At 47.5% G+C, this 14,263-nt stretch overlaps 1 protein-coding gene across 1 annotated transcript in view; it reads left to right on the forward strand.

The window, feature by feature from the left end:
- The first annotated feature begins 2,765 nt into the window (after positions 1-2,765).
- LOC137333460 (oxidative stress-induced growth inhibitor 1-like) overlaps positions 2,766-14,263 on the forward strand; it is a 44,515-nt gene continuing 33,017 nt past the window's right edge. Inside the window, exon 1 of the mRNA XM_067997610.1 lies at positions 2,766-3,099. The gene's annotated coding sequence lies outside the window, so the exon portion shown is untranslated. The remainder of the gene's footprint in view (positions 3,100-14,263) is intronic.

Here is a 14,263-nt window from a genome sequence, read left to right on the forward strand (position 1 = left end):
GAGACACAGAAACAGAGAGAAACAGAGAGACTGAAACAGAGAGACACAGAAACAGAGAGAGACAGAAACAGAGAGACAGAAACAGAGAGACACAGAAACAGAGAGAGACAGAAACAGAGAGACAGAGAGACACAGAAACAGAGAAGACAGAAACAGAGAGACAGAAACAGAGAGACACAGAAACAGAGAGAGACAGAAACAGAGAGAGACAGAAACAGAGAGACACAGAAACAGAGAGAGACAGAAACAGAGAGACACAGAAACAGAGAGAGAGAAACAGAGAGACAGAAACAGAGAGACACAGAAACAGAGAGACACAGAAACAGAGAGAGACAGAAACAGAGAGACACAGAAACAGAGAGACACAGAAACAGAGAGAGAGAAACAGAGAGACAGAGACAGAGAGACAGAAACAGAGACACAGAAACAGAGAGTGTGAGTGTGTGGGGTCAGATGGTGAGTGTGTGGGGTCAGACGGTGAGTGTGTGGGGTCAGACGGTGAGTGTGTGGGGTCAGACGGTGAGTGTGTGGGGTCAGACGGTGAGTGTGTGGGGTCAGACGGTGAGTGTGTGAGATCAGTGTGTGAGTGTGTGGGGTCAGACTGTGAATGTGTGAGGTCAGTGTGTGAGTGTGTGGGGTCAGACTGTGAGTGTGTGGGGTCAGACTGTAAGTGTGTGGGGTCAGACGGTGAGTGTGTGGGGTCAGACGGTGAGTGTGTGGGGTCAGACGGTGAGTGTGTGGGGTCAGACTGTGAGTGTGTGGGGGGTCAGACGGTGAGTGTGTGGAGTCAGACGGTGAGTGTGTGGGGTCAGACGGTGAGTGTGTGGGGTCAGACGGTGAGTGTGTGAGGTCAGACTGTGAGTGTGTGGGGTCAGACTGTGAGTGTGTGGAGTCAGACGGTGAGTGTGTGGGGTCAGACGGTGAGTGTGTGGGGTCAGACGGTGAGTGTGTGAGGTCAGTGTGTGGGGTCAGAGTGTGAGTGTGTGGGGTCAGACGGTGAGTGTGTGGGGTCAGACGGAGAGTGTGTGGGGTCAGACGGTGAGTGTGTGGGGTCAGACGGTGAGTGTGTGGGGTCAGACGGTGAGTGTGTGGGGTCAGACTGTGAGTGTGTGGGGGGTCAGACGGTGAGTGTGTGGAGTCAGACGGTGAGTGTGTGGAGTCAGACGGTGAGTGTGTGAGGTCAGACTGTGAGTGTGTGGGGTCAGACTGTGAGTGTGTGGAGTCAGACGGTGAGTGTGTGGAGTCAGACGGTGAGTGTGTGGGGTCAGACGGTGAGTGTGTGAGGTCAGACAGTGAGTGTGTGGAGTCAGACGGTGAGTGTGTGGGGTCAGACTGTGAGTGTGTGAGGTCAGACAGTGAGTGTGTGGAGTCAGACGGTGAGTGTGTGGGGTCAGACTGTGAGTGTGTGGGGTCAGACTGTGAGTGTGTGGAGTCAGACGGTGAGTGTGTGGGGTCAGACTGTGAGTGTGTGGGGTCAGACTGTGAGTGTGTGGGGTCAGACTGTGAGTGTGTGGGGGGTCAGACGGTGAGTGTGTGGAGTCAGACGGTGAGTGTGTGGCGTCAGACGGTGAGTGTGTGGGGTCAGATGGTGAGTGTGTGGGGTCAGAGTGTGAGTGTGTGGGGTCAGACTGTGAGTGTGTGGGGTCAGACTGTGAGTGTGTGGGGTCAGAGTGTGAGTGTGTGGGGTCAGAGTGTGAGTGTGTGGGATCAGACGGTGAGTGTGTGGGGTCAGACTGTGAGTGTGTGGGGTCAGAGTGCGAGTGTGTGGGGTCAGAGTGTGAGTGTGTGGGGTCAGACTGTGAGTGTAGGGGGTCAGACGGTGAGTGTGTGGGGTCAGACGGTGAGTGTGTGGGGTCAGACTGTGAGTGTGTGGGGTCAGACGGTGAGTGTGTGGGGTCAGAGTGTTAGTGTGTGGGGTCAGACTGTGAGTGTGTGGGGTCAGACTGTGAGTGTGTGGGGTCAGACAGTGAGTGTGTGGGGTCAGACGGTGAGTGTGTGAGGTCAGAGTGTGAGTGTGTGGGGTCAGACTGTGAGTGTGTGGGGTCAGATTGTGAGTGTGTGGGGTCAGACGGTGAGTGTGTGGGGTCAGATTGTGAGTGTGTGGGGTCAGACGGTGAGTGTGTGGGGTCAGACGGTGAGTGTGTAAGGGCAGAGTGTGAGTGTGTGGGGTCAGACTGTGAGTGGGTGGGGTCAGATTGTGAGTGTGTGGGGTCAGACGGTGAGTGTGTGGGGTCAGACGGTGAGTGTGTGGGGTCAGACGGTGAGTGTGTGGGGTCAGATGGTGAGTGTGTGGGGTCAGAGTGTGAGTGTGTGGGGTCAGACGGTGAGTGTGTGGGGTCAGACGGTGAGTGTGTGGGGTCAGACGGTGAGTGTGTGGGGTCAGACGGCGAGTGTGTGCGGTCAGATTGTGAGTGTGTGGGGTCAGACGGTGAGTGTGTGGGGTCAGACGGTGAGTGTGTGGGGTCAGACGGCGAGTGTGTGGGGTCAGAGGGTGAGTGTGTGGGGTCAGAGGGTGAGTGTGGGGGGGTCAGAGTGTGAGTGTGTGGGGTCAGAGTGTGAGTGTGGGGGGTCAGAGTGTGAGTGTGTGGGGTCAGAGTGTGAGTGTGGGGGGGTCAGAGTGTGAGTGTGAGGGGTCAGAGTGTGAGTGTGTGGGGTCAGATTGTGAGTGTGTGGGGTCAGAGTGTGAGTGTGAGGGGTCAGAGTGTGTGGGTTCAGAGTGTGAGTGTGTGGGGTCAGAGTGTGAGTGTGTGGGGTCAGAGTGTGAGTGTGTGGGGTCAGAGTGTGAGTGTGTGGGGTCAGAGTGTGAGTGTGTATAATCCTTTTCCGTCAGACTATGAAATGTGTCTCCTGCCTCTCACACTGTGCCTCGATCTGCCAAGTCATGTTGACCCTGGGTCATTCCCTGTAACTTTTGCTGAGTCACGCTCTCTCAGCACCTTTCCAAGGCCCTCCCCCCGCTCCTGCTCAGGCTCCTCCCGGTTGCTAACACTGACATTTAATCAGGAAGCACTCCCAGGAATGAGCAGTGTGCCGGGAGTCCCCATACTGTGTTACAGCAGCCACTGCAGAACAGCTTTCCCTGGTGACTGGCCCTTACAGGTAAGCTTCACTGCTGGATTGTCTAACCTGGGGATATTGCTATCCTCTTCTCCCCCTCCACCCTGCCAGTGCTTGCCTTTCACTCGGGTCTATTCCCCTACCCTACATACTCATTCGTCACGTGTGCCTCTGTACAGTGAATGCTTGCTGGCTATTCGACTGTGGCAGGTCTCACACTAACCTCCTCCATTGACGTCACAGGGTGGTGATCAGGAGCGGGAACTTTGGCTGATTTCCCCGCGCCCCCACCCCTAACCCTGAGGCACTGAGGCCAACTGTTTCCACCTCAAGCCCCCACTCCCCCAGCATCTGAGCTCAGCCAACTCAACACAAACCCAGGGTCCCGCCCCGGGCCCCACAGATCCGTCTGACTCAGGACCACTGCGAAGGGGAGCGGGAGGAGTGGTTACACACGGCGATGGGGACACTTTTAGGAAATGAAACATTCAAAAACCTTATGGGCTCATTTTCTCAGTCCCCACTCCCGGTACTGGGGGGAGGGGGTGGGGACGGAGAGTCGCTCGATGGAGCGCAGTATCAGAAACACAAGCGCGCTGTCCACCATTTTCCACTAACGGTCAGAACCGAGAAACACAGAAACAGAGAGATAGAAACAGAGAGACAGAAACAGAGAGACACAGAAACAGAGAGATAGAAACAGAGAGACAGAAACAGAGAGACAGAAACAGAGAGACACAGAAACAGAGAGACAGAAACAAAGAGACACAGAAACAGAGAGATAGAAAAGAGAGACAGAAACAAAGAGACACAGAAACAGAGAGATAGAAACAGAGAGACAGAAACAGAGAGACACAGAAACAGAGGGACAGAAACAGAGAGATTGAAACAGAGAGACAGAAACAGAGGGACAGAAACAGAGAGATAGAAACAGAGAGACACAGAAACAGAGAGATAGAAACAGAGGGACAGAAACAGAGTGACAGAAAGAGAGACACAGACACAGAGAGACACGGAAACAGAGGGACAGAAAGAGAGACACAGACACAGAGAGACACGGAAACAGAGGGACAGAAACAGAGAGAGACAGAAACAGAGAGAGACAGAAACAGAGAGAGACAGAAACAGAGGGACAGAGACAGAGAGACAGAAACAGAGAGACACAGACACAGACAGGGGCACACACATAAACAGAGACACACACAGAAATGGAGACACACAGAAACAGAGGAACACAGACACAGAGAGACACAGAAACAGAGGGACAGAAACAGAGAGACACAGAAACAGAGAGACAGAAAGAGAGACACAGACACAGAGAGACACAGAAACAGAGGGACAGAAACAGAGAGAGACAGAAACAGAGAGAGACAGAAACAGAGGGACAGAGACAGGGAGACACAGAAACAGAGTGACAGAAACAGAGAGACGCAGAAACAGAGTGACAAAAACAGAGAGACACAGAAACAGAGGGACAGAAACAGAGAGACTGAAACAGAGACACAGAAACAGAGAGACACAGAAACAGAGAAAGACAGAAACAGAGAGACAGAAACAGAGAGACTGAAACAGAGAGACTGAAACAGAGAGACACAGAAACAGAGAAAGACAGAAACAGAGAGAGACAGAAACAGAGAGAGAGAAACAGAGAGAGACAGAAACAGAGTGACAGAAACAGAGAGAGACAGAGACAGAGAGAGACAGAGACAGAGAGACACAGAGACAGAGAGACAGAAACAGAGAGACAGAAACAGAGGGACAGAAACAGAGGGACAGAGACAGAGGGACAGAGACAGAGAGACGGAGACAGAAACAGAGGGACACAGAAACAGAGGGACAGAAACAGAGAGACACAGAAACAGAGAGACACAGAAACAGAGAGACTGAAACAGAGAGACACAGAAACAGAGAGACACAGAAACAGAGATGACAGAAACAGAGAGACACAGAAACAGAGTGACAAAAACAGAGAGACACAGAAACAGAGAGACACAGAAACAGAGAAGACAGAAACAGAGAGACAGAAACAGAGAGACACAGAAACAGAGTGACAAAAACAGAGAGACACAGAAACAGAGAAGACAGAAACAGAGAGACAGAAACAGAGAGACACAGAAACAGAGAGACACAGAAACAGAGAAGACAGAAACAGAGAGACAGAAACAGAGAGACACAGAAACAGAGAGACACAGAAACAGAGAAGACAGAAACAGAGAGACAGAAACAGAGAGACTGAAACAGAGAGACAGAAACAGACAGACACCGAAACAGAGAAGACAGAAACAGAGAGACACAGAAACAGAGAGACACAGAAACAGAGAAGACAGAAACAGAGAGACAGAAACAGAGAGACTGAAACAGAGAGACACAGAAACAGAGAGACACAGAAACAGAGGGACAGAAACAGAGACACAGAAACAGAGAGACACAGAAACAGAGAAGACTGAAACAGAGAGACACAGAAACAGAGTGACACAGAAACAGAGTGACACAGAAACAGAGACACAGAAACAGAGACACAGAAACAGAGAGAGACTGAAACAGAGAGACAGAAACAGAGAGACACAGAAACAGAGAGACTGAAACAGAGAGACACAGAAACAGAGAGACACAGAAACAGAGAGAAACAGAAACAGAGAGACACAGAAACAGAGAGACAGAAACAGAGAGACAGAGACAGAGAGACACAGAGACAGAGAGACAGAAACAGAGGGACAGAGACAGAGAGACAGAGACAGAGACAGAGGGACACAGAAACAGAGGGACAGAAACAGAGAGACACAGAAACAGAGAGACACAGAAACAGACAGACTGAAACAGAGAGACACAGAAACAGAGAGACACAGAAACAGAGAGAGACAGAAACAGAGAGAGACAGAAACAGAGAGACAAAAACAGAGACACAGAAACAGAGAGACACAGAAACAGAGAAGACAGAAACAGAGAGACAGAAACAGAGAGACTGAAACAGAGAGACACAGAAACAGAGAAGACAGAAACAGAGAGACAGAAACAGAGAGACTGAAACAGAGAGACAGAAACAGAGAGACACAGAAACAGAGAGACACAGAAACAGAGAAGACAGAAACAGAGAGAGACAGAAACAGAGAGACACAGAAACAGAGAGACACAGAAACAGAGAAGACAGAAACAGAGAGACTGAAACAGAGAGACTGAAACAGAGAGACACAGAAACAGAGAGACACAGAAACAGAGGGACAGAAACAGAGAGACACAGAAACAGAGTGACAAAAACAGAGAGACACAGAAACAGAGCGACAGAAACAGAGAGACAGAAACAGAGAGACACAGAAACAGAGAGACAGAAACAGAGAGACACAGAAACAGAGTGACAGAAACAGAGTGACAGAAACAGAGAGACAGAAACAGAGGGACAGAAACAGAGACACAGAAACAGAGAGACCAGAAACAGAGAGACTGAAACAGAGAGACACAGAAACAGAGAGACACAGAAACAGAGAGACACAGAAACAGAGAAAGACAGAAACACAGAGAGACAGAAACAGAGAGACAGAAACAGAGAGACGGAGACAGAGAGACAGAAACAGAGAGAGAAACAGAGAGACAGAAACAGAGAGAAAGAGACAGAGAGACAGAAACAGAGGGACACAGAAACAGAGAGACAGAGACAGAGAGACAGAAACAGAGGGACAGAAACAGAGAGACAGAAACAGAGGGACAGAGACAGAGAGACAGAAACAGAGGGACAGAAACAGAGAGAGACAGAGACAGAGAGACAGAAACAGAGGGACAGAAACAGAGACAGAGACACAGAAACAGAGACACAGAAACAGAGGGACAGAAACAGAGAGACAGAAACAGAGGGACAGAAACAGAGAGACAGAAACAGAGACAGAGGGACACAGAAACAGAGAGACAGAAACAGAGAGACAGAAACAGAGGGACAGAAACAGAGAGACAGAAACAGAGACAGAGGGACACAGAAACAGAGAGACAGAAACAGAGGGACAGAGACTGAGAGACAGAAACAGAGGGACAGAAACAGAGACAGAGACACAGAAACAGAGGGACAGAAACAGAGAGACAGAAACAGAGACAGAGGGACACAAAAACAGAGAGACAGAAACAGAGGGACAGAGACAGAGAGACAGAAACAGAGGGACAGAAACAGAGACAGAGACACAGAAACAGAGGGACAGAAACAGAGACACAGAAACAGAGAGACAGAAACAGAGGGACAGAAACAGAGACAGAAACGGAGAGAGACAGAAACAGAGAGAGACAGAAACAGAGATAGAAAGAGAGACACAGAAACAGAGGGACACAGAAACAGAGAGACAGAGAGACAGAAAAAGAGGGACAGAAACAGAGGGACAGAAACAGAGAGACAGAAACAGAGACAGAAACAGAGAGACAGAAACAGAGAGACAGAAACAGAGGGACAGAAACAGAGGGACAGAAACAGAGAGAATGAAACAGAGAGACACAGAAACAGAGAGACACAGAAACAGAGAAGACAGAAACAGAGAGATAGAAACAGAGAGACTGAAACAGAGAGACAGAAACAGAGAGAGACAGAAACAGAGAGACACAGAAACAGAGTGACAAAAACAGAGAGACACAGAAACAGAGAGAGACAGAAACAGAGAGACACAGAAACAGAGTGACAAAAACAGAGAGACACAGAAACAGAGAGACACAGAAACAGAGTGACAAAAACAGAGAGACACAGAAACAGAGACACAGAAACAGAGAAGACAGAAACAGAGAGACTGAAACAGAGAGACACAGAAACAGAGAGACTGAAACAGAGAGACACAGAAACAGAGAGACACAGAAACAGAGAGACACAGAAACAGAGAGACTGAAACAGAGAGAGGCAGAAACAGAGAGACAGAAACAGAGGGACTCAGAAACAGAGAGACAGAAACAGAGGGACAGAAACAGAGAGACAGAAACAGAGAGAGACAGAAACAGAGAGAGACAGAAACAGAGAGAAACAGAAACAGAGAGACAAAGAAACAGAGAGACACAGAAACAGAGGGACAGAAACAGAGACACAGAAACAGAGAGACACAGAAACAGAGAAGACTGAAACAGAGAGAGACAGAAACAGAGAGAAACAGAAACAGAGAGACAAAGAAACAGAGAGACACAGAAACAGAGGGACAGAAACAGAGACACAGAAACAGAGAGACACAGAAACAGAGAAGACTGAAACAGAGAGACACAGAAACATAGTGACACAGAAACAGAGTGACACAGAAACAGAGACACAGAAACAGAGACACAGAAACAGAGAGAGACTGAAACAGAGAGACAGAAACAGAGAGACACAGAAACAGAGACACAGAAACAGAGAGACACAGAAACAGAGAGACACAGAAACAGAGAGACACAGAAACAGAGAGACAGAAACAGAGAGACAGAAACAGAGAGACACAGAGACAGAGAGACAGAAACAGAGGGACAGAGACAGAGAGACAGAGACAGAGACAGAGGGACACAGAAACAGAGGGACAGAAACAGAGAGACACAGAAACAGAGAGACACAGAAACAGACAGACTGAAACAGAGAGACACAGAAACAGAGAGACACAGAAACAGAGAGAGACAGAAACAGAGAGAGACAGAAACAGAGTGACAAAAACAGAGACACAGAAACAGAGAGACACAGAAACAGAGAAGACAGAAACAGAGAGACAGAAACAGAGAGACTGAAACAGAGAGACACAGAAACAGAGAAGACAGAAACAGAGAGACAGAAACAGAGAGACTGAAACAGAGAGACAGAAACAGAGAGACACAGAAACAGAGAGACACAGAAACAGAGAAGACAGAAACAGAGAGAGACAGAAACAGAGAGAGACAGAAACAGAGTGACAAAAACAGAGAGACACAGAAACAGAGAAGACAGAAACAGAGAGACTGAAACAGAGAGACTGAAACAGAGAGACACAGAAACAGAGAGACACAGAAACAGAGGGACAGAAACAGAGAGACACAGAAACAGAGTGACAAAAACAGAGAGACACAGAAACAGAGCGACAGAAACAGAGAGACAGAAACAGAGAGACACAGAAACAGAGTGACAGAAACAGAGTGACAGAAACAGAGAGACAGAAACAGAGGGACAGAAACAGAGAGACACAGAAACAGAGAGACTGAAACAGAGAGACACAGAAACAGAGAGACACAGAAACAGAGAGACACAGAAACAGAGAAAGACAGAAACACAGAGAGACAGAAACAGAGAGACAGAAACAGAGAGACGGAGACAGAGAGACAGAAACAGAGAGAGAAACAGAGAGACAGAAACAGAGAGACGGAGACAGAGAGACAGAAACAGAGAGAGAAACAGAGAGACAGAAACAGAGAGACAGATACAGAGAGACAGAAACAGAGGGACACAGAAACAGAGAGACAGAGACAGAGAGACAGAAACAGAGGGACAGAAACAGAGAGACAGAAACAGAGGGACAGAGACAGAGAGACAGAAACAGAGGGACAGAAACAGAGAGAGACAGAGACAGAGAGACAGAAACAGAGGGACAGAAACAGAGACAGAGACACAGAAACAGAGACACAGAAACAGAGGGACAGAAACAGAGACAGAGACACAGAAACAGAGGGACAGAAACAGAGAGACAGAAACAGAGACAGAGGGACACAAAAACAGAGAGACAGAAACAGAGGGACAGAGACAGAGAGACAGAAACAGAGGGACAGAAACAGAGACAGAGACACAGAAACAGAGGGACAGAAATAGAGACACAGAAACAGAGAGACAGAAACAGAGGGACAGAAACAGAGACAGAAACGGAGAGAGACAGAAACAGAGAGAGACAGAAACAGAGAGAGACAGAAACAGAGATAGAAAGAGAGACACAGAAACAGAGAGACTGAAACAGAGAGACACAGAAACAGAGTGACAGAAACAGAGTGACAGAAACAGAGAGACAGAAACAGAGGGACAGAAACAGAGAGACACAGAAACAGAGAGACTGAAACAGAGAGACACAGAAACAGAGAGACACAGAAACAGAGAGACACAGAAACAGAGAAAGACAGAAACACAGAGAGACAGAAACAGAGAGACAGAAACAGAGAGACGGAGACAGAGAGACAGAAACAGAGAGAGAAACAGAGAGACAGAAACAGAGAGACAGATACAGAGAGACAGAAACAGAGGGACACAGAAACAGAGAGACAGAGACAGAGAGACAGAAACAGAGGGACAGAAACAGAGAGACAGAAACAGAGGGACAGAGACAGAGAGACAGAAACAGAGGGACAGAAACAGAAACAGAGACACAGAAACAGAGACACAGAAACAGAGGGACAGAAACAGAGAGACAGAAACAGAGGGACAGAAACAGAGAGACAGAAACAGAGACAGAGGGACACAGAAACAGAGAGACAGAAACAGAGAGACAGAAACAGAGGGACAGAAACAGAGGGACAGAAACAGAGGGACAGAAACAGAGACAGAGACACAGAAACAGAGGGACAGAAACAGAGAGACAGAAACAGAGACAGAGGGACACAAAAACAGAGAGACAGAAACAGAGGGACAGAGACAGAGAGACAGAAACAGAGGGACAGAAACAGAGACAGAGACACAGAAACAGAGGGACAGAAATAGAGACACAGAAACAGAGAGACAGAAACAGAGGGACAGAAACAGAGACAGAAACGGAGAGAGACAGAAACAGAGAGAGACAGAAACAGAGATAGAAAGAGAGACACAGAAACAGAGGGACACAGAAACAGAGAGACAGAGACAGAGAGACAGAAACAGAGGGACAGAAACAGAGGGACAGAAACAGAGGGACAGAAACAGAGGGACAGAAACAGAGACAGAGGGACACAGAAACAGAGAGACAGAAACAGAGAGACAGAAACAGAGAGACAGAAACAGAGGGACAGAAACAGAGGGACAGAAACAGAGAGACAGAAACAGAGAGAATGAAACAGAGAGACACAGAAACAGAGAGACACAGAAACAGAGAAGACAGAAACAGAGAGACAGAAACAGAGAGACAGAAACAGAGAGACAGAAACAGAGAGACACAGAAACAGAGAAGACAGAAACAGAGAGAGACAGAAACAGAGAGACACAGAAACAGAGTGACAAAAACAGAGAGACACAGAAACAGAGAGAGACAGAAACAGAGAGACACAGAAACAGAGTGACAAAAACAGAGAGACACAGAAACAGAGAGAGACAGAAACAGAGAGAGACAGAAACAGAGAGAAACAGAAACAGAGAGACACAGAAACAGAGAGACACAGAAACAGAGAGACACAGCAACAGAGAGACACAGCAACAGAGAGACAGAAACAGAGAGACAGAAACAGAGAGAGACAGAGACAGAGAGAGACAGAGAGACAGAAACAGAGGGACAGAGACAGAGAGACAGAGACAGAGACAGAGGGACACAGAAACAGAGGGACAAAAACAGAGAGACACAGAAACAGAGAGACACAGAAACAGAGAGACACAGAAACAGAGAAGACATAAACAGAGAGACAGAAACAGAGAGACACAGAAACAGAGAGACACAGAAACAGAGAAGACAGAAACAGAGAGAGACAGAAACAGAGAGACACAGAAACAGAGTGACAAAAACAGAGAGACACAGAAACAGAGAGACACAGAAACAGAGAAGACAGAAACAGAGAGACTGAAACAGAGAGACACAGAAACAGAGGGACAGAAACAGAGAGACACAGAAACAGAGAGACACAGAAACAGAGAGACACAGAAACAGAGAAGACTGAAACAGAAAGACACAGAAACAGAGAGACAGAAACAGAGAGACACAGAAACAGAGACACAGAAACAGAGAGACACAGAAACAGAGTGACAAATACAGAGAGACACAGAAACAGAGAGACACAGAAACAGAGAAGACAGAAACAGAGAGACAGAAACAGAGAGACACAGAAACAGAGAGACAGAAACAGAGAGACACAGAAACAGAGGGACAGAAACAGAGAGACACAGAAACAGAGAGATAGAAACAGAGGGACAGAAACAGAGTGACAGAAAGAGAGACACAGACACAGAGAGACACGGAAACAGAGGGACAGAAAGAGAGACACAGACACAGAGAGACACGGAAACAGAGGGACAGAAACAGAGAGAGACAGAAACAGAGAGAGACAGAAACAGAGAGAGACAGAAACAGAGGGACAGAGACAGAGAGACAGAAACAGAGAGACACAGAAACAGAGAGACTGAAACAGAGAGACACAGAAACAGAGAGACACAGAAACAGAGAGAGACAGAAACAGAGAGACAGAAACAGAGGGACAGAAACAGAGGGACAGAAACAGAGAGAGACAGAAACAGAGAGAGACAGAAACAGAGGGACAGAAACAGAGAGATTGAAACAGAGAGACAGAAACAGAGGGACAGAAACAGAGAAATAGAAACAGAGAGACATAGAAACAGAGAGATAGAAACAGAGGGACAGAAACAGAGTGACAGAAAGAGAGACACAGACACAGAGAGACACGGAAACAGAGGGACAGAAAGAGAGACACAGACACAGAGAGACACGGAAACAGAGGGACAGAAACAGAGAGAGACGGAAACAGAGGGACAGAGACAGAGAGACAGAAACAGAGAGACACAGACACAGACAGGGGCACACACATAAACAGAGACACACACAGAAATGGAGACACACAGAAACAGAGGAACACAGACACAGAGAGACACAGAAACAGAGGGACAGAAACAGAGAGACACAGAAACAGAGAGACACAGAAACAGAGAGACACAGAAACAGAGAAGACATAAACAGAGAGACAGAAACAGAGAGACACAGAAACAGAGAGACACAGAAACAGAGAGACACAGAAACAGAGAAGACAGAAACAGAGAGAGACAGAAACAGAGAGACACAGAAACAGAGTGACAAAAACAGAGAGACACAGAAACAGAGAGACACAGAAACAGAGAAGACAGAAACAGAGAGACTGAAACAGAGAGACACAGAAACAGAGGGACAGAAACAGAGAGACACAGAAACAGAGAGACACAGAAACAGAGAAGACTGAAACAGAAAGACACAGAAACAGAGAGACAGAAACAGAGAGACACAGAAACAGAGAGACACAGAAACAGAGAGACTGAAACAGAGAGACACAGAAACAGAGAGACTGAAACAGAGAGACACAGAAACAGAGAGACACAGAAACAGAGAGACACAGAAACAGAGTGACAAATACAGAGAGACACAGAAACAGAGAGACACAGAAACAGAGAAGACAGAAACAGAGAGACAGAAACAGAGAGACACAGAAACAGAGAGACAGAAACAGAGAGACACAGAAACAGAGGGACAGAAACAGAGAGATTGAAACAGAGAGACAGAAACAGAGGGACAGAAACAGAGAGATAGAAACAGAGAGACACAGAAACAGAGAGATAGAAACAGAGGGACAGAAACAGAGTGACAGAAAGAGAGACACAGACACAGAGAGACACGGAAACAGAGGGACAGAAAGAGAGACACAGACACAGAGAGACACGGAAACAGAGGGACAGAAACAGAGAGAGACAGAAACAGAGAGAGACAGAAACAGAGAGAGACAGAAACAGAGGGACAGAGACAGAGAGACAGAAACAGAGAGACACAGAAACAGAGAGACTGAAACAGAGAGACACAGAAACAGAGAGACACAGAAACAGAGAGAGACAGAAACAGAGAGACAGAAACAGAGGGACAGAAACAGAGGGACAGAAACAGAGAGAGACAGAAACAGAGAGAGACAGAAACAGAGGGACAGAAACAGAGAGATTGAAACAGAGAGACAGAAACAGAGGGACAGAAACAGAGAGATAGAAACAGAGAGACATAGAAACAGAGAGATAGAAACAGAGGGACAGAAACAGAGTGACAGAAAGAGAGACACAGACACAGAGAGACACGGAAACAGAGGGACAGAAAGAGAGACACAGACACAGAGAGACACGGAAACAGAGGGACAGAAACAGAGAGAGACGGAAACAGAGAGAGACAGAAACAGAGAGAGACAGAAACAGAGGGACAGAGACAGAGAGACAGAAACAGAGAGACACAGACACAGACAGGGGCACACACATAAACAGAGACACACACAGAAATGGAGACACACAGAAACAGAGGAACACAGACACAGAGAGACACAGAAACAGAGGGACAGAAACAGAGAGACACAGAAACAGAGA

This window comes from Heptranchias perlo, chromosome 16 (assembly GCF_035084215.1).
Source record: "Heptranchias perlo isolate sHepPer1 chromosome 16, sHepPer1.hap1, whole genome shotgun sequence".
Classification (NCBI taxonomy): domain Eukaryota; kingdom Metazoa; phylum Chordata; class Chondrichthyes; order Hexanchiformes; family Hexanchidae; genus Heptranchias; species Heptranchias perlo.